This window comes from Bactrocera dorsalis, chromosome 4 (genome assembly GCF_023373825.1).
Source record: "Bactrocera dorsalis isolate Fly_Bdor chromosome 4, ASM2337382v1, whole genome shotgun sequence".
Lineage (NCBI taxonomy): Eukaryota > Metazoa > Arthropoda > Insecta > Diptera > Tephritidae > Bactrocera > Bactrocera dorsalis.
In genome coordinates this window covers 49,772,265-49,794,725 of record NC_064306.1, presented here as the reverse complement: position 1 = coordinate 49,794,725, position 22,461 = coordinate 49,772,265, and the positions used below count along the sequence as shown (strand labels likewise).

Genomic DNA, 22,461 nt, shown 5'->3' with positions numbered 1-22,461 from the left:
CGCTTTGCATCATGTGGCACAAATGCTGGAACGTTGCGTTGCAGATTAAACGTTCGCGAGGAGGCTTGCAACATTGTAGACGTGCTTTCGGCCGTTGCGCTGAGGGATTAGGCCAAATGTGCAACATCGTGTTGACAGCGTTTATGTGAGACGACAGCAGGCAGCAAGTTTGATGCATCTGCAGCGGCTAAACGTCAGTCGGTCAGCCGATTCGCACGTCACTGCGAATTCAATTGCACTCAATCGGAATTTTGGTTTGCAAAACGGACAGGCTGCAAACGTTGCAATGGATTTGGGATGCAATTGCGGACAGACTGTTTGTGGGTTATGTTGAGCCGCGCCTTTACCCGTTTGATGGGAGTTTTGGTTTGAGATGTGGATCTAAAAATTAGCAAACGGTCTTCTCTTGCTAAAAAGCCGCTCATACCAACTGACCTATAAAAATCAAGTTCTTCAATGGAAACTTTTTCATCGAAGAAGATATCTTAACGAAATTTGGCATAGATTATTGTCCAAGGTAACGATAGAAATTTCGAACAAATTGTTTTGATCACACCACTATATAGCTGGATGAAAATTCTTCTATACCCATTTTTACTATGAAAATTGCATATTTAAAGAATATAGCTTCGGCGCAGCCACTCTTTTGAAGTTGAATTACAAGTCAAGTCCTTAAGTATCAACCATCAACCAGACTTACCAACCAAACGCAACCAACTCTTTAACATTTCTTAACTTTTATGTTTTCATACTGAAAGATATGTGAACTAAATTCAAGGCTATACAAACGGTATATGCTAAACAGAACAACGAATACTCAAGCTGTTCCCATATGCCCATAATCATGCTCTTTTTTATACTAGGGTTCAGTGAAAAATTCATCACAAGAGAGAAGCTGCAATTCAGTTCCAAAACATCATTGCAGTTTCTTAGAACATTTTGTATAAAACACCAATGTTTGAGGTATGAACGATTTGAAGTAATTTCAAAGAATTCAGCAGTACTATAATAAAATTTTAAATTTTTTTCATACAAATATTTCGAGTAAAAAAAATTGTTGAAAAATGTTGAGAAAAATGTTAAAATTTATTTTACAAAATATAAAATACACATATTCAAATCGAATAATGGTAAATATTGAGCTGAGCAAATAATTTCGGAAAAACTTACAACTTTAGGTACCAATATTTCGGGTAAAAACAAAAATTTTGAATTTGAATATTTTGGAAAAAATTTCGAAAACAATTTAGAAAAAACATTTGGAGAAAAGTGTTGATATTTATTTTGAGAAAATTTTTTAATTTTGGAAAAACATACAATTTCTTCCATATCTCATTTAGAAGTGAAAAAAATTGTTAAAAAAATTTTGATATTATGAATTTGAATATTTTGGAAAAAATTTCGAAAACAATTTAGAAAAAATATTATTTTTTAGAAAAAAATAATAAGAAAAAATTAAGAAAATTGTTGAAATTTATTTAAAACAAAAAAAAAAGTTTAAATCATTCGATGTACCAAGCATTCATAAATGGTAAATATTGAGCTGAACAAATAATTTTGAAAACGCATATAATTTTTTCTATACCCCTTTTACGAGTAAAAAAAATATTGATATTTTAGATTTGAAAATTCTGAAGAAAATTTTGAAAATAATCTAAAAAAAATATTCTGAGAAAAATGTTGAAATTTATTTTGAGAAAAATATAAAAAAACTATTTTTGAAATCATTCGATATACCAATACATTCATTAATGGTAAATATTGAGCTGAACAAATGATTTTGAAAAGGCATACAATTTTTTCTATACCCAAATTTTCGAGCCAAAAATATTTAGAAACATTTTTTTGTTTTGACATTTTTAATAAATTTGAAATGAATTAATTTTTTTTTTAATATTATCAAAAAATTAAAAAATATTTAATAAAGTTATATGTATATTTATGTAAATATAAATTAGTAACATTTTAAGTAATGGTTTTCACTCACCCACAAATCCATCAAATTGACTTGCCACTGCAACAACAACACTATAAAAACACATTTTGCAAACCGCACTTGCAACTTAACTCGAGCTACGGACTCGATTGTAAGCAATTTATGCCCATTTCCTTTACTGATCACTACAAGAACACAACACAACACAGAACACTGAAAATAAACAAAATAATAAAAAAATTAGTAAAAAATGTAGAAATAGCAATAAAGCAAAATAGATGATATAAATAGAAAATAATAAGTATAAACATGATAAGGCATTTGCAATAAATGCAAAACGTAACAAACATAACCTCAAATAAGTCGGCAGTGAGAATGATGCTGGTAAATAAAGGGTGATTTTTTAAGAGCTTGATAACTTTTTTTAAAAAAAACGCATAAAATTTGCAAAATCTCATCGGTTCTTTATTTGAAACGTTAGATTGGTTCATGACATTTACTTTTTGAAGATAATTTCATTTAAATGTTGACCGCGGCTGCGTCTTAGGTGGTCCATTCGGAAAGTCCAATTTTGGGCAACTTTTTCGAGCATTTCGGCCGGAATAGCCCGAATTTCTTCGGAAATGTTGTCTTCCAAAGCTGGAATAGTTGCTGGCTTATTTCTGTAGACTTTAGACTTGACGTAGCCCCACAAAAAATAGTCTAAAGGCGTTAAATCGCATGATCTTGGTGGCCAACTTACGGGTCCATTTCTTGAGATGAATTGTTGTCCGAAGTTTTCCCTCAAAATGGCCATAGAATCGCGAGCTGTGTGGCATGTAGCGCCATCTTGTTGAAACCACATGTCAACCAAGTTCAGTTCTTCCATTTTTGGGCAACAAAAAGTTTGTTAGCATCGAACGATAGCGATCGCCATTCACCGTAACGTTGCGTCCAACAGCATCTTTGAAAAAATACGGTCCAATGATTCCACCAGCGTACAAACCACACCAAACAGTGCATTTTTCGGGATGCATGGGCAGTTCTTGAACGGCTTCTGGTTGCTCTTCACCCCAAATGCGGCAATTTTGCTTATTTACGTAGCCATTCAACCAGAAATGAGCCTCATCGCTGAACAAAATTTGTCGATAAAAACGAAACGAAACACATTTCGAACCGAACACTGATTTTGGTAATAAAATTCAATGATTTGCAAGCGTTGCTCGTTAGTAAGTCTATTCATGATGAAATGTCAAAGCATACTGAGCATCTTTCTCTTTGACACCATGTCTGAAATCCCACGTGATCTGTCAAATACTAATGCATGAAAATCCTAACCTCAAAAAAATCACCCGTTATAAAAGAGGAACAAGCAGACAAAAAAAAACCAAAAAAAACATGAACAAGTAGCCAGAATAATAGCGCTGACTTTGGCAACCAGCATTTGAACAAGAACTTGTGGAAACAACAACAACAAATTAAGCAACATCAACAATTTAAGCAGCAACAACAAAAGACAACTTTGCTGAAGCCATTGCAACATATACTATATGTTGTTATGTTTGTGCTGAAGCCATTGCCACTGTTGTGCTTTGCCTGCGTTGTTGTTGTTTTAGCTGCTGTTGCACCTACTTTTCTGTGGCTGCCGCAGTTGCAGCATTATTTTTATGATTCCAATGCAATTACTACGCGAGCCAGCCGCCTGTCGGTTGGAAGTCAACTAAGCTGCTGCCGTGGTCATCGCCGCGCTGCGCATTTCGCAACCTCAATCAAAGGGGAGGCCATAAACGGAGTACGAGTAAAACTCAGAATCCTTGTATTCGATCGCTTGGAAGAAATCACGCTTCACCAAGCGCATACTCGGCGGCAGAAGCGATTCGCGAAAGCGCTGCAGAGGCTGGGAAACGCGTTGCGGATAAGTTAAACAGCTGGACATGCAGGCAGTCAGTCAGTCAGCCGGTCAGCGTTGAGCGCTTGTTGCAAGTCGTAAAATCACATGGTGACTGACTTTTTGCTCGCTTTGGGGATGCGACGCGCAGACTGTAGAGGCAATTTGTAGGTTTTTTGTGTTCAATTTTAGCTACTAAGCTTTTTGTTGAGTGCCTCTGGACTGCTGCACTGCGATTTCTGCTGCTGCTGAACGCCTCAAATGGCAAACTGACAGCCAGTGGTCGTCTGTCGCGGTATCCACCTTCACTTCGACGACTGTCAGCAGCATAAATGTGAATAGAAAAACTATTAAAGGAGGGAGTGTAGGTGGAGCAGAATTGGTTTCAAAATGGGGGATTTAGAAAATTTGATAAATTTTAAATTTTGAACAAAATTAATTCTCTTTCTTTTTTTTAGTTCATATTTAAAATATATTACTTTAAAAAAACTGAACTCAAAAACTAAGTTTTCAGTTTTTTTAATTTATTATTATTAATTAAAAAAAAAAATATTTTAATACCTCAAATTATATTGAAAAATTAAAAACAAAAATCATACTTTTTTTTCTTCTAAAATTTAATTCTCAAACTAAGCCACTTCTACTAGCATCTATTGACCACCCTCCTACTTGCACCAACGCTTCACACACACAAAATACTCTGCAAAGTCAATAAGTTCACGGCTTACATCACCTTCAATCTCATGTTGCAACAAACGACGGCAATGCATTAAAATTGCCGCAATTGCGAAAACTTATAAATAATAATAAAAAAATAGTAAAGAATTTTGTGGCAAGAAGCGCTTACATTTTGTATTGTGCATTTGCCACGATCGACAGCGATTGCTGTTATTCAATTGTGCAACAAAAAGCACACAGTAGGCTGGCAACGGCCATAAGGACTCAATAGCGCAGAAGTTGTGCAACAAAGCGACCGCGCTGAGATTTTCGCAGCGCTCACGAATTTGCTGAAACGCTGCTGGAGTTTAATTGCTCGCCTGGATGATCGATGTTTTGAAGTTTGCCGATAAAATAGAAGCGCGCATCTGCGTTGATGGCCGCAATGCAATTTTTTATTAGAGTTCTTTTTCTCGATTTTTCTTCTTGTCATTTTTTTTGTTGGGCAATTTTTCTGTTTTTATCTTTACTGAGTGGAAGTAAGCGCAGTTTGCGCGAGTAGGGATAAATAGTGGAGCTCAGCTGAGGACTTTTTGGTTTGAAAATAAATGTTTAGTAAAAATATATTTTTTATCGGAAGATAGAAATTAATAAATATATATTTTCATCGAATGATAAAACTTATTAAAAATCGAAAATTAATTAATTGAAAATACTCAAAATTTCACAGTACAGAAAAGGCAGATGAAGGAAAATAATGTGTAATTGCTTAGGTGTTTTTGCATTTTCTGGAAAAATTTACCATAGCATTTAAAATTTTTTTACATAATCGGAAAGTAAAAATTTCAACACAGAAAACTGCTATCGACTTTAGAAAAAAATACAAACATTTCGGCGTAAAATTTTCGATTAAACTTTTAAGTTTTTTCTTGAATAAGACAGAAAAACTTATTTGAATAATGGATAATATGGAGCTGAGCAAATAATTTTGGAAAAACATATAAAATTTTCCAATATTTCGGGTGAAAAACATTTTTGAAAATTTTGATATTTTGAGAAAAGTTTCGAAAACAATTTAGAAAAAAAATATTTTGAGAAAAATTTTGAAATTTATTTTGGAAAAAATATTTTTTGAAATCATTCGATGCACCAATACATTCATTATTGGTAAACGTAGATATCCAGCTGAGCAAATAATTTTGAAAAAGCATACTACTTTTTCCATATCCAAATTTCGAGTGAAAAAAATTGTTGAAAAAATTTTGAATTTGAGAAAAATTTCTAAAATAATATAGAAAAAATATTTTGAGAAAAGTTTCAAAAAGAAACAAAAAGTGAAAAAAATTTTAAATATTTTCAGTTTCATTATTTTGAGAAATTTCGATTTTTTCAGATAAATGGTGAGATTATGTGTGAAGGTGTTCAAACAAAATTTGCAGATGCTTTTATTACCTACAACTATGTTGTATAACTTTTTTCCATGGGACTTTTAGCTTTACGGAAATCTTGATAAATCGTTTTTTACGCTAAACTACTCAACCACCTCCCTTCCCTCCACTCAAACTCATTCCAATATTAGTTCCTTCAAAAAATTTAAGCTCAACATTTTTTCAAATCATAATAATTTGGAACCACGCAAGTTCTCTGAATATATAACATTAAAAATCGCCTGTAAGATTTTCAATAAATTTTAGACCGCGATCACCCCAGCGCCTGTACTTGCAGCTTGCGATTGTCGACAATCTGGCTGCCGTGCCCTTTTTTAAACTATCAATATTTACATGTAGCGAAACTGAAGTGACTGCATATCTTCCCTATATTATATACATATAATAATGCTTAGTTTTATTGTTGTAATATCTTTTCCCGAGCTGTCAATAGCGCATGTGCTAGATAATTTATTTAGTCATAAATAAGGCAAAATGTCGTGGCCGCAGCCAGCGAGGCAGAACGCCGCAAAACAGTTGACTGTCTGCCGTTGAAGGAGCGATGCGCCGCCGCTGCAGTAGGAGCGAACTGGGCATGAGTAATATATTTTCCAAGTGCCCACACACTCACACACACATGCACCCATATGTGTTTGCATTTGATTGAGTGAATGAATGAATGCATGACTAGTCAGTGATTTTACTGCGCCATATATTCAGCTTACTTGTCAACAGCGTCTTGCCGTCGCTGATGAGCGTGTAAGAGAAACGTCGCCGTGGCAAGTAGCGAAAACTGGCAGCAGCGAAAGTCAGTGACACTGACACGAACACAACCCTATGTGCGCGAACTGACAGTCGATATGTTCACACCCTCAGAGCTGGCTTTTTCGTGCAACAATTGATTTACAATGCGGAATGTGTCCGCTGCAGACAAGCCAAGAGACACAGACACAGACCAGCAGTCATTTCGTCATTTGCCCAGTCGAACGGTCTGTCAAGGTCCGGGTACTGCCGTTGCCCACAACTCAATTTTCGTTGGTCGCCAAGCTGACTGCTGATTGCTGATCGACGGCTGTCGCCGCTGGTGTTGCTGCCGCTGTCGCACTCACATAACTCGCGCTATGTTGTTCGACACCTACAAAATGTATGACAAATGTTTTGTGCTCGGCGCATGACAGCGGCGGCAACTTTGTTGAAATATTCAAAAATTTGCTGCTAATATTGTTTTACAAAGGTAGCGGTGGTTGTTGCTACTCCTTATTGCGGCTGATAATGACCTTTTTTGTTGACAACAACAATTAAGCATCAAGTCGAAAAAAAAACTGAAAAAAAGATTAAAAAAAAACGTGAACAACATTTTGGTGCACTCAAAATATCGAACAGATATCGCCTTCATATGTGTGCGTCATCGGCATGTAAGTGCATCTGAGAATGCGCAAATGACCGCAGCGAATGGCAATTCGTTACACATGCACTCGACATAAAGGCACGTTGCAGCGCAGCCGCACCGCTAAACGCGGCATACTACCGGCCGACCTTAGTCAGCTGTTCGATGATGAAATACATATGTACATAGTATATGATATACATACATACATACATTTATACTAATGGCTATCGCAGTGTTTCAAAATGATTCCGATATTTATGCAGATTAAAGCATTTTAATTATTTTTAAAAAATAAATAATTATTTAAAAAAATGAAAAATAAAAAAATAAAATAAAAAAAAAATTAATAAAAAATAAAAATAATTTTTGAAAAAAATAAAAAAAACAAACATTTCATAATTTTTTAATAAAATTTGTTTAGCAACTGTCCCTGGGTAGGTTTGCCAGATGTAAAAAAACGTAATTTTATAGAAAACAACTATAAAATATATTCCATGACTTCTCAGTAACATTATTTTGCCAATTGTTACTAGGCAGGGCTGCCATATATAGAACAAAAAATTTAAAATTTATAAAAAATAATAAAAACAACTTCTATAAAAATTTAGTTTTGATATATAAAAAATAATAATAAAAAATATAAAAAAACAATTCATAATTTTTTAACACAACTTTTTCATCGACTGCCGCAGGGTGGCAACGCTACGTAAATAAAAAAAAATAAATTTTATAGAAAATAAGTATAAAATATGTATATTCCATAACTTTTCAGTAACATTACATTGTAAATTGTCATATGGCAGGGTTGCCAGATGTACAAAAAAATGTTAAATACTATAAAAATTAAAATTTATAAATTTTTTAGTAATTTTTTTAGTCATTTACCATAGTGTAGAGTTGCCAGATGTGAAAATTTTTTTTTAAATAAAAACAGAAACAGTAATAAAAAGAATATAAAAAAATAAAAATATTATAAAAATTGTACATTATAAAACAATTATCATAAAAAAATGTAAAAAAAAAAACAAAATACAATAAGAAATATGCAAAAACAATTTCATATTTTTACATTACATTATTTTAACAACTGCCATAGGTTGACAGAATTATATATTAGCACCGAACTATTGTAAAGAAAGCCCTTTGTGGGAAAAATATCAACTGCCTTAGGGTAGGTTTGCGAGATGTAGAAAGAAAATATTTTTTTTACAAAAAAATATATAAAAATTTTTACAAAATAAATTTTATAATTTTTTTTTTGGCATTTATAATGCGGCAAGGTCACCAGATACATAAAATATCATTTAAATATTTTATAGAAAGTTTTATTGAGGGAAGAAAGATACGGAAAGCCCCAAATTTAAGTATAAATATACTTTAAATTTTGCCTAAATTCGAAAAAAGTTTTGGAAATGTTCTTTTTCATTCATTATTTCATTTATTTTATTAATTTGAATTTATTAGGTCAATATAAATTTTTAATTAAAAAATCTTTTTTTCCTAAATTTTTCTATTTTTTTTTTTTAAATTTATTAGTTTACTAAATTATAATTATAAAAATATAGAGAAAAAAATTAAGAAAAACGTTTTTAAAAATATGGCAACTTCCTAAACCAATATCTGCATTAAATTTTTATGAAAATTTTCTTTGTATTAGTTTGCTGTGCAGCTTGCACGCCGCACTCAAATCGTTCCCAGTGGCGATGTGGTTAATGGTTTAGTGGTTAATGTAGCCACAGTGTCTCTGGCGAAGCTATTATTGGCATTGCACATATCGTCATATGCACCTCTAAAAGCACACATATGTACATATATAAATAAATACATGCCACTGCCGTTGTGGCAGCGCGAATGCACAACGCGCATCGAAAGGTGCGGCACTAAAACCCAGCTGAAATGGTCCAAAGCACATACACGGGCGTTGAATACACAAACACTTGCACGCCATATACGATTGTACACACACGCAACGCTCATACAAATGTGTGGCATGTGATTGCGCATATGTTGCACGCATCCGTGTCCAGCGCTGTGGCCGCGTGTGACCGTCAAAAAGCGTGTAAATGTTTTGCCGAAACGTTCGACATTGCACCTCAAAAATACATACATACATATGTATATACTAAGGCTTACAAACAAACATGCATACAAAATATGCATCCAACTGCTCGTTCAACGCGCCGGCAGTCAACTGCCGCTTTTGGTCATGCAGTTGTCATTGTTCACATGTTTAGCGCTCCGCTCTGCCTCCATTCACACTGCAACACGGTACTCCCGTACCCCCTCTATCCCCGCCATTCGACTCAGCTGTTGCCAGCGCACCCAGCAAGTGCTTGCCACACTGCTGTGCACATAACAATTTGTTATTCATTTTTATTATGCGATTATTAATAGTTTTTTTCATATTTTTTTTTGAGATTTTTCTTTGCGCCGCTCTCTGCTTTTTTCACTCTTATTTCATAATCCCCCATATTCATTTGTTATTTTTATTATGTTGCACAGCGTTTAGTAGCCGGCTGTCTGCCGATGCATTGTCTCCTTTGTGCTTTCTCCAACTCTTTTTTATTGCCGTCGTCCTCTTCCTTGCTCACCTTATGGCTGTTTTGAGTTTCTAGCGTGTGTTTATGTGTGTGTGTGTGCTGTTATTATTATTAATTTTTTCTTGCATTTAGTTGCAAGTGATAATGCCACCATTTGACAAGTGGCTACTAATGACAGCGTTGACACTTTCGGTCAGTGTGCATATTATGCGGCATAATAACGGTGTCAACGAGTGTGTTTTGCTCGTACTTGTGTTGACAGTTTGTTTAGTGTCATTTGTAATTTGTTTTGATTAACGATAAATTGAAAAAAAAAACTGCAGAAAGAGAAACAAAAAATAAGTTTGTTGTAGCAAAGTGGCAACTTTTATTGAATTTATAGATATTAAGCTCTAAAAACGAATAAATTGAGAGGAACAGAAGAGAGAGTGTTCTCTACCTATCAAAATAAATTTAAAAAACGTAACAGAAAACAGTTTATTATCCAATATCATCTCACCAATACTGTCTTATAGAAAAGTCATCACTACTAACCTTTGTGCCTATAGGAAAATCAGACATGAATCAAAAAATAACTATTTTCAATCCAGTTTCCGTTTTATAATAGTCAGGACTTATTTTTTTTTGTCGACAGAAGAATCAACCATGAATAATATAAATTCAAAAAAATAAAATTAAATTTAATTAAAAAATATGAAGTTTTATTTTTAATTTTGTATAGACTATATCGAAATAAGCTTCAATGCCGAAGATTAACCACTAAAGTATAATACTTTCCAGCGAACTTCAAGATCTTCCAGAAACAGTGAGAGTCGCTGTGACTTTTGAAGGTTGAGTCTAACTAGAAAATATATAAATTCAGTTGTGGTTGTTGTTGAAGTGGCAGAATTCAGCCGAGATGATAGTCCTTCACCGAATAAAAATCCGGCTCCGTCCCGGTTACGTCGACGAGACTGTCGTGGGAACGGTCAGTTCTGGTGGTGATCAGCCCTGTTACAGCTGCCTGTCATTGTTGGGTGACTAAAAGAGCTCTATTTTACTTTCTCAACTAGAATTTTAGTGGAGCTGCTGCCAATATATCGAACCTTACCAAACTCAAAAAATATGTGGTCAATGAAAATCGCCTGAACTGGTTTTATTAGCACTTAGAGAACACTAAAACTAAACCTACACATAGTTTGTATTTTCATATCTGATTAGTTAAATTTATTTGGGAAGAATCAAATCACGAAAGTGGATACTGGGAGAGCACAGAAGATCTCATACGGATTTAGAGCGATTAAGTCAGCCTAGAATATTCAAATACTCGCCTTTCTCGAACGTAAAAAAGATATAGAATCAATAATATAAGAACCCTTAAAGTGTACTTTACCGAAAACGCTCAAACATACTATTTTATGATATTTATTCAAAAAACACACTAACACGAATTTTTAATTTTATTTTCCTCAGATCTATGTTACAAATTAAGTTTTAGGAAACAGAAATTACAAAAAAACACTCTTTACCGCTACATTTTTAATGTCTTCCACTAAATTTATAAGATCACTTCATATAGAGCAACAAAGTTTATTGTCCATTTAAGTGCATATATATCATTCTTACGAAATTTATTTACCATTTGTTGCGCCATTAAGCCGGCGAATGAAAAATAAATCAGGCAAATAAAAGCGAGTCCATCAAAAAGCCATTTCGGGCGCAAGAGACACTGCGCGGCAGCACTTAGACAAAACCAATGTAAAGAACAAAACTTACAAAAAACAAAAAAAAAAACAAAAATAAAAAATAAAATAAAATAAAATAAAATACAAAAAAAAAATGAAGCAAAAAGGCAGTAAATGCAGTTAAATTGTCAAATGAAGACAGACTTTAGCTTTTAGCCTACAAACGTAACGCTGATCGATAAACATAAAAAGCGTCAAATTAGCTCAACACCTGAGTATTAATGTTGTGGCACAGCCATTAGCGGCATTTCGGAGATATGCAAAAGGCACTTTTGATTTTTACACACTCAAACACACATATACACACACATGCTTTTCGGTTTGCTTTTGTTTTGGTTACTTTTACGGCCGTGGTTTATGGCCAGACGGCGTAGCGCTGAGCGTGGCGCAACAACAATTGCGCGCAACAAAGTTGTTGGCTGTGGCGGGCGCTGCGCAACTCTCAAACGCGTGTAACAAACTGCCAATGTGTAATTAATTAATCAAAATCACATTCTACTGCACGAAAAGACTGCGCTGCGCCGCGTTGAATTGACGGGGACTTTGCGGGTGACGGTGTTTTGAGTTTTTGTTTCAAAGCTTGCTAGTTGTTGCCGACACTTAAGTTATTTTGACTTGTTATAACATGAAATGCCGTTTTATTTCCACACTGCATGCGGCGCATTGTTACAGCCGCACAGGGGGTCGGGTCAGCAGTTTGTCAGTGCTGCCGCCGCTATTATGATTTCTCACATATTCGCAAGCTTGAGCTCACATACTCTCAAGCGTTGCCTTGAGTGATTGCCGGCGCTTTCGGTCAAAGCCGAACATGTGTAGATATGATTTATTACAAAAAAAATAAAAAAGGATAAATAAATAAAAAAAATATCAAAAATGAAAAAAGCAAATAAAAAAAAATAAAAAATATTAAAAGTAAAAAACTGCTAATAAAAAAAACTGTAACTGAAAAAATATAAAAAATTAAAAAATATATATATTAAAAAATTATAACATTATAAATAAATATAAAAAAAATAAATACATAAAAATAATAAAAAATTAAAAAAAAATTTAGAAAAAAATTAAATAAAAAACAAAAAAAATATAAAAATAATAATTTATTTGAAAATTCTTAATATATAACGTTGACATTGAAATCTCACTTTACTTTTTTAACGGGTTTTAACATAAAACTTGCAGATAAAATTAATACTTCAGTCGAATTAGCTATTTTTTCAGTACGCACGCTGAATACGAATTTCCACAATTTTTGACCTCGATAATTTTTGAGAAATATATTTTTGATAAAAAAAATGTTAAAAAATTTTTTAGTAAAAAAAATAATAAAATTAAAAATTTAAATAAAAAAAACTTAAATTAAAATAATACTTAAAAAAATTTAAAGTAATAATAAAATCAAATAAGTTAAAAATAAGAATTATTATTTTTTGCGAAAAACATTTTCAGTGAAAAAAAATAATTTTTTGAGTGGAAGAAACATATTTTCTTTAAATCCTTAGTAAATTTTTCACAGAATCCCCGCTGAATTTTTTGTTACACAAAATAACTCAAATCAGGTATCAGTTCCTGAGATCTTAAACTTCATTTACGACTAAGTGTTCTTCGAAATTGTCGTAAGTCTTCTAACTCATCCTCGAAATTGAGAAAATAGTACAATTTCGTAAGAATTACGCACTACGAAACGTGTAATGCCACACTTAAAACCTAAACCGCGGACGAACACGACTTAAAGTATAAACACATCGGTATTGACTGAGCAGTAAACAACTAGTTAACCTTCCCTGGGGACTCTTTAAGGTTTCGAAGACTCTTCTCAAGCATTATTGATAAGCAAAACACGGCTGTTTCAGATCTCAAGCAAGACCAAACAAGACTTTCTCAAGACTCAAAGCCGAAGACCACGAGAGAGCTCAAGACCTAAAAAAATTGGATAAAAATACCAGAACCGCTTTAAGCAAGAGACAACTTGCTTTAAATTTCTTAAATATCAAACAAACTGCAAGCCACCCTCTGATTCCATTCAAGTCCTTGCACTCACTCCAAGCCCAACAATGTCATCGATATTACTTGACGACATCAATACAACTTGACGCATCAGCGACACTTCAACGACACACCAGCCGCACAATAACGGTGGTGTATGCTGCGTGCAACAACAAAGTGACATTGAAAGACCAGCGGCAAAACTGGCCGTTATTTCAGAAGCGTTGCTGGCGTGACACAAACCGCAGCCGACGAAACGTACAGCGAACGCACGGCAAATAGCTCAGCACAATCTTCCACACAGCAGCCGAATTCGGACCACACAAACACCCTGTCACTCACAACCAACCAACCATCCATCCATCTATTCATCCAGTAAGGCAGTGAGACAGGCAGGCAGGCAGCCGGCTATCCATCAGATGCAGATAAGCCGCTTCGCTGGGCAACCAAAGCGCACACCAAAGTTGACCGCAACGACGGCGAATGGCAGAGGGAAAAAGTCGCGGAAAAGTAGTCACAAAGTTGCACGGGTTAACGGGTCGCGCTGGTGGGTTGATCGAACGCCCGTTTTGACGCAGGCCACGCAACAACACGCAACTATTTTGTGGGCTTTACGCGCCTGATATTGACATTTTTTCTGCGAAATTTTGCACAGCAACCGTTGGCAACGATAGGCGTACGCGCACACACACATTACACGTGCAAACACGACTGGCAAGTTTGAAGGCACAACAGCAGCGGCCGCAACCAACGCAACGGGTGTGAACACATTTCCGCGGCGAAAAGCTAAACAAAAAATCATAAAGTAAAATAAACGCGCATTTTCCTACGCTGCTGGTGTCGGATTACCACCACGAGCGAGCGAGCGAGTGCGCTGCCGGCGCAAGATTTAGATTTGTCGCTGCTGATAAGACAACCGAAAGCCCGAAAATGTTGACTTTTGTTAGGTCTGCCTGTTGTTGTGGGCCGCTCCCTTTACTGCTTTGTGGCTGTTGGGTTTCTTCTTCTTCCCGTACATAGCTCGGATGTCTGACTGTCGAGCTGATAACGACGGCAGTCAACAAAGATAGAGCAAAAGTTGCCAAGGTTAATGTTAGCGACAAAATCGGGCATTAGAGCAGATTTGTGTGCCACTTCCGGCGCAAGTGGCGGGCGATAGATGGTAGATACCCACTGAAGCTGTGCTGGCTGGCTGTACCCCTCCCCGCGCTTGACTGGCTGACACTTGCCACTGCGCGCCGCAATCCGGTCTCGACCGGTCATTATGCCATTGCAGACGTGTGGCCTCTAATGATTTTTATTGTTGTTGAAATTGCTCGTTGCTCTTACAATTCATTTGATATTTTGTTGCTGTTGCTGCAGTCGCTTAAATGTGGCAATGATCTGATAAGAGTTTTATACATATCTAAATGTAACAAAAGGCCACGAGGGGGGAAAAAGGTTGCGATTTCAAGTGAATGATGCTCTCGCACAAAAGTGAAGTTTGCAAGCGACCAAGCGCTTCAGCTACAATCGTTAACACATTACTACAACAACAAAAAAAATTTGGGTATACAAATAGTAACAGTAAAGGCAATAACATTTAATACGTTTGGTAGAAGAATTTCGATTTAATGTGTGCTGAATTTAACTTCAATTGCCTCGGCGACCACGAACCAACCCTCACCGACGTCCTTCAGCGTGGCGCGAATGGTGTCAGCTGTCGCTTTTCGTTTGCGGCAACTAAATATCAGATTAACATGCATAGATTTTTTTATATAATTTTTTTTTCGTTTTCTGGAGAATTTTAGTGTGGGAATGCTGTGCGTAAAAGCTATTAGATTGCAAATCTATTGCAGATTTGAGTTTTTTTCGAAGTGGAAGCAGCATAAAAAAAAGAAAAAATCTCAACTTCGGCTACATCGAAGCTATAATACCCTTCACACGTACATTTTTAAAACCCAAAAGGGTATAAAATTATATTTATTTTGAATGTGATCGGTCAGTTTGTATGGCAGCTATAAGCTATTGAGCACCGATCTGAACAATTTTTTTGGGTATTGTACGGTGGACTTGGATAATAATTCATGCAAAATTTCGTAAAGATATCTTGTCAAATAAAAAAGTTTTCCTGACAAACACTGATTTTGATTAGTAAGTTTGTATGGCAGCTATGTATAGGGTAGTCGAAAAAGTCTTTTCGTATTTTGTCAATAGATTTTGTTGCAGTCGTTTATTTCCAGTGCTACGAATCGCATTGTGTCATATCATACAGAGTTGGAAAGGTGAAATATTAAGCTTCATTCAGCCAAAACAAAAATTAAATTCGCGGAAGTTGAAAAAAGTAACAGTTGTTCAAAAATGAGTGAAAATAATGAAGAAAGTCGCTGCATTTTGAAATTTTAAAAGAAGTAAGAAGAATGCCACGCAAGCCAACAATGAAAGTTGAAGTTTGATTAGAAATACGAAAAGACTTTTTCGACTGACCAATATTTTACATTTACCAATGTTGATTTCATCTTAAATCTGATTCACTAGTGCTGTTAAAACTCACTCAGAAATTTTCGTAACTCATTCGATTAGCAACCAGTCTTGCAAGAATTTAATTGTGCGCCAAAATCTCAAAGTAGCAACAACCATTTCGGAGCAACAAAACTATGCAAAACTTTAAATTTACGCAAATAACAGATTATTTCTACTCTGACATAGTCACGCATGTATTCACACATACACATTAATAGATATGCAAATGCATATATAGTAAATACATATGTATTATGTATATTTGTCTGCACTTTGCGCTCGGCTGTTGCACAAAAATTTCACTCGCTTATAAAATAATAATAAAATTATGTGTGGACAGTTGAGGATTTGACTTTAATCCTATTTAGGCAGCGGCAATGACAACCGCACACCCACACGCACACGCACACGCACGCAGAACACATAAAAGCACAGTAGCGACGAGTTTGCATGCATATTTCATACACGAACTGTGCGAGAGCAGCGATAAATGTATGCGTGTCATTGCAGCCATTGGTCGGTCTGTGTATGTGTGCTTGCTGCCACTGCATAAACTTTGTCTAGTGTGGCAAGTTCGATGGCGACGGCTGAAAAGCAAACATAGACACCAAAAATAACAACAGCAACAACAATAGCAAAACAGTTCGTACAATAACACTAAGCAAAATAACCTAAAATGGTTAAATTTGCTGTCAATATTGTTATTGTTGTTGCTGTTGCTGTTGCAGTTTTGGTGCTTTAACTGCAGCTTAGTTCGCATGCGTTGACACGGCACTCATGTTGCACTAAATCCCCCAAAACAAAATTTTGAATGGCCTTGTGGTGGATAATAGACGCATGTGTGCGAATATAATATGAATATATTTAACTGTATAGCCATATAACTGTAGGCGTTGCAAATTTTGTTGAGGCTTACTGCATACTAAACACACTGACCGTTACGATTGGCAAGTTCGAGCTGATAAATCAATATTTCAATGTGGAAAGCTGTCGGCGTTGAAAATTTTTGATTTTTAAAAGGCTATAATATTTTGATGTCAAAAGTGTAATAATATGTTGTCGTTCTTTTTAAGGTATAAATGAGTTGAATAAAAATTTATTTTACAGAAAATGTTATCTACATATATATTTCTGTTTGCATTTAACCTTAAACTTAAGCATCGTTTCCTCAGTCTCTGGTTAGTTAAGACTGCTTCTTTTGGTAAATAACCAGAACTTCAATGAAATATCGCAGTTAACCAGATATTGAGAAAGCGACCCTAAGCCCAAAACATAACCACAACTTTAACCTGAAACATAACTTTAATTTTAAATATAACCAATAGCATAACCGTAACTTTAACCGCATTTATAACCATAACATAACTCTTAACCTTACGTTAACGTAAAAGTTAACATTAACCAAAAATTTAATCATAACAATATACATACATACTTCACAAATAGTGCCACACATTTATATAGACAGACACACATACTTATTTACCACATTAATGTTGCATAATAAACAATGCAGCAGCATCTTTCAATTGCCGCCAAGGACCTGCTGCTGAGCTTTGCTTATGCCGCTCGCTTGATTTGCGCTTCTCTTTATTTTGCATTCTTTATTATTTTCCAACTTTGTTGTTGTGCGCTGTTGCATTATTTTCCCCCATGGTACAATGAATTCTCATTTATGTTGGAAATTATTGCAGTGCGCTGCGACAACCAAAGCAACAAAAAAATTTAAAAACAAAAAAGTGAATCAAAGCCACAACAATAACCTGAATTATGTAAAGCGCTGTGCGGCGTGTGGCTGCTACAGCATTTTTACTCAAATGCACACACAAGTAAACATAAGTGAATACATATGTATGTGCATGCTTACATTTAGCCGACAAACGTCAACGTCGGTTGGCCCGGTCAATGGCGCCGGTTGGCCACCTTCGCAGCCAGCCATTCATGCAACTGCCACAACAAATGCCGCAATGGCAAAGCAAACACACGAGCTGCAAGCGGCAAAGCCCACAGTTGCAACCAAAGCCCATCCCATGGCACACAGTCGGGGCCGAAACAGGCCGGGCCAGCCATCCAGCCAGCCAGTTCCATTATTCGTTATGCTTTTGATCTGCCCACAGCTATGTAAACACGTACATGTGTATGTGTGGGTGTTTTGCAACGCCCACTCTACTACATGTACTTGCAACATTGTGTCTCATGCATGCATGTATGTGCAATTGTATTTATCTGTACTCGCATATGCAATTGCTGTTTTTGTTGTTATCATACAAAAGAGTTGGTTTTGCCCGCCACCCACAGCGCGCTGGCTTACATTTTGACGTAGGCTTTCAGTTGGCGCTGTCGGTTATTTGTGTGTTTGTTTTATAAATCTTGGGTTTTCTTACAACAATTTGTGGCATGAATCAGCACTTTGTATGAAATGTGTTTTCAAAGGTTTAAGAAAATTTTAATGTAGTATTTGTGGGAGAATATTGGAAAAATGTGTAGCGTTCGGGAATGGATTTTTTCGCTCGTGTTAATAAAATCGTATATTAAGCATTTTGAACAGAAACCGCCAAAAATGACTTAATCTAGAACCAATTTACGTAAAAATGATTAATTTAATCGTAATTTTGGATGGCAAATACATTTTTTTTCGTTCGCGAAAATTTATTTGTTCGCGAATGATTTTTTTTTACTTGTGGATTAGTTTTATTTTGAACAAGCGAATACATTTTTTTGGCAAAAAAATATTTTTTTTTTCGTTCTCGAAAATTTGTTTGTTCGCGGATGAATTTTTTTTTGTTTGTAAATCAGTTTTTGTTTTTTTAGCAAGGGAATCATTTTTTCACTCATAAACAAAATATTTTTTTTTTTTGGTAGTGAACAAATTTTTGTTCAATCTTGATAATTTTTTTCGTTCACGAATCAAATAGATTTTCGCTCGTAAATATATTTTATTGAACTTAAAAATTAGTTTATTGAATATAACAATGAAATTAATTTCCTTTATATTTTACCACCGAATAAAATGTTTCTAAAAATTATTTTGTTCCCGAATGAAAACGATTTTTAGTTGGTAAATAATTCAACTTTACGAATTTACTACACCTTTTGACTCACTATAAAAAAGTAGCTTTGTTTACTAGAATTTTCTTTAAGTAAGTACCACAAGAACGCTGCACAATACATTAAGCGCCCGATAGCTTGCCCCCAATACAACCGCACTAAGCAGTTACCACTGAATATTTATGAATGCTTTCTCAAGGATTTACATGCATTCTCAAAAAAGCTCAGATTTTAAGACAACGCATTTATTATGATAGCCCATATCTACTTAGCAGAGCGTAATAAAAAATCGATCGCGAGGCAAAAGCAAATTTACGGTTGATTTCAGCTGCTCAACACGCTTGTGTGGACAGGAGCATTAACTACTATATACTAGTATTTACATAAATACGAAGTATATACTGAATTTAGCATATATATTGGTTATAAAAGTTTAGTATATACATACATACATATATGTATATGTATGCCGTATACTTCAAAGAGGTGTGTGCGCGCCATTTACATAAACAAATTTATGTACAAAATTCGCAGCTGTTCGAGCATACTGAAATCTTAAGGAATAACGCTGGTACGTGCTCAATTTTGCTTACTCACGAATTTATATACAAATTTATCTATACTTGTGTGCATATTTATTTTATGCGCTTGATCCCCATAGAGCTTTGGTGAAATGGAAAGGAAGCAAGTGGCTTAAAGCAAATGCGTCGGTGTTAGGAAAAATGAAGTAACTTAAACAAAAATAATAATATGCATAACAGAGCTAAATTTATATGTGAGAAGAAAATTAATGCATATAGTATATTCATAAAAAATCTTCTTTTATGATTTTAATAGAGAAATTGGTTTAAGCTTAGCAAAAGAGAACTAAAATTCAAGACTAGATGTTCTACCACGCGACTTAATATAAGTAGTAGTTAAGGTTCCGAAAAGCTCTCTGAAGCTTGAAAGTTAGTGGTGCTAGGCAATTTCGCTTCGATTAAAGGCTTGAAGCAAAAACATCACTCGCATCATTCGCCAGTTACCAGTCGAAATGCTTAAACGAGTAATCCAAAAGTGGACTCAACGGATGGTCCATCTGAGTGGTAGCAATGGCCAACATTTGAAAGAGATATACATACATATATGTATCTTCAAAAAATAAATGCCAAAGAATGTTTTTTGAATAAATGAAGTAAATTATCCTAACTAAGTATACAAAAATCTATAATAATTTCGTAGATCCGTATCCGGCCATTTACATACACATACATGTAATTATTCTCCTAATTTTTGAGTTATCGGCCTGAAATTTTGCACGCCAGTTTCTTACCAAATGATAGTTTATCTGTCAAAACAGCTGATATCGAATCACTATAGCATACAACAGCAGATTTAGTTATACATGCGGACGCTATATCATATAATATACATATGTATATAGTATGTATACTTTTTTATCATATTTTTATTTATAGATAATATACACTTTTTCATATGTATTTATCCGTCGTTTATGCCATTCATATTTCCCACTGCACCGCCATCGGAAATGGGTGGGTTAAACAGGGCGAATAAATGCACGGCAAAATTGACATAAAAAGATACATGCCACAGATAGCGCAAATAATGGCAGTCTGCTGCATACACGCAAAAAAAAAAAACATTCAAAGAAAAAGCTACAACAACAAAAGTGGTAGCAGAACAGCAAGTAGCAGTCAGCAATGCAGAATTGCTGCAGACATTTCAATGCAAACACACACTTAAATGCAGGCAGTTCATAAGAAACGAAGCAGATTTGAAGAATAAGGCAACGAAGGACGACTGCGGCAAGTGTGGAGCGGAGCGCTTTCAATGGCTGCAGGATATTCACAACTGGAATGTGTACGCAGCAACACGCGCGCACATAAATAAAAAATAAACATTCAACTTCCTTATCGCAAGACGCTAAAACGACGATGGCGCAGACCCAACAATAACAAACGCACGCAAACCAACACACATATGAAGGATACACAAACGCTCATACCTGACGCTTCGGCGCTTTAGGGGTAGCCAACGTCGCCTTGCGCTGATGTGGACGATCTGATATGGTCGGCAGATACTTTATATGCACGAGGCGAAAGAGAGATAAGCTCGGGCAGACAGCGCCGCTGCCAAACGGAAGGAGTTGCGTGTAGATGTGCAAAAAAAAAACACAACAAAACCAACAATAGCAACAAAGTTGGAAATGGTGGCAAGGCGGGTCGCATGCGCTTAGCATGTAAAACGTACAACAATGGCAAGCAGTTGTGGTTGGAGCAAAGAAACATTACAACAACAACAACAAAGAATATGAAGTGAATAGAAGCACGCACAAAAACAATGCCAGTATGGCCACAAGAAAGGAGGCGGAATTTCAAAGCATATCGAAGCAAAAAACGCAACAAGACATAGAAGGAGTTGAGTGGTTCGAAGAAAAATAAATATGAAATATGAAGGAAAATAAAAAAAGAAAAAAAAAATGTATACAAAAAAAATATATGATAATGCTGACACAAGCAAGCAAGAAAATGGTGGTTCGTAGGAATATTTTAAACATGAAATAGCTGTATGGAGGGCATAGATATACATATGTATGTATATTTATGTACGCATGAACATTATTTTATTTAGAAAGGTTTATAAATATCAATGTTACAACTGCAATATTTTTATACTCTTGCAATCTGTTGCTACAGAGTATAATAGTTTGTTGTACCTTACGGTTGTACGTATCAACTAAAACTAATCGAGATAGATATTAAGTTATATAAGTAGATGTAAATGATCAGGATGATGAAAAAGTTGTAATCCGGGTAACTGTCTGTTCCGTCCGTTCGTCCGCCCGTGCAAGCAGTAACTTTAATAAAAATAGAAAATGAAACTTAGTACGCGGGTTCATTAAAATGTATCGCCGCGATTGTTTAAGAAACACGACTGTTTAAGAAGCCTTAACCCTCCATTACTAACCTTAGGGTCGAATCGACCCAGACACGCAAACTTTTTAAATTAACAAAAAATAAAGAATATTTTTTAACGCAAGATATATGTGTAATCTAAATTTGTACATATTTAAACGTTTATAAACAATAAGAATAAGAATCATGTAAAATATTTTGCATAAAAAATTGTTTTAAAAAATACCCTGGGTCGATTAGATTACATAATTGAAAAATTTTTACATTAGTCATTCCAATTTTTCTTTTTAACATTTTACTTTTATATTTCAGGTTTCAATTGCACTTTATTTGAAGTCAATATCTTTAAAACTTATCATTTTATGCGGAATCTAGCTGGATAACTTTTTTTTCACTTTTTTAGCTATGTTGCAATGAATACAAACTTAATTTCAATTTAAATATATAAGTTAATTTTTTAAAACATCAT

At 35.0% G+C, this 22,461-nt stretch overlaps 2 protein-coding genes across 3 annotated transcripts in view; one reads left to right on the top strand and one right to left on the bottom strand.

Moving 5' to 3' along the window:
• The window catches only part of LOC105222794 (uncharacterized protein DDB_G0284459), a 482,380-nt gene that overhangs the window by 246,274 nt on the left and 213,645 nt on the right, over positions 1-22,461 (bottom strand). Inside the window, exon 2 of the mRNA XM_049454104.1 lies at positions 1,988-2,149. The gene's annotated coding sequence lies outside the window, so the exon portion shown is untranslated. The remainder of the gene's footprint in view (positions 1-1,987; positions 2,150-22,461) is intronic.
• Positions 1-22,461, top strand: part of LOC105223172 (LIM/homeobox protein Lhx1) — a 158,458-nt gene that overhangs the window by 8,307 nt on the left and 127,690 nt on the right. The window lies entirely within an intron of this gene.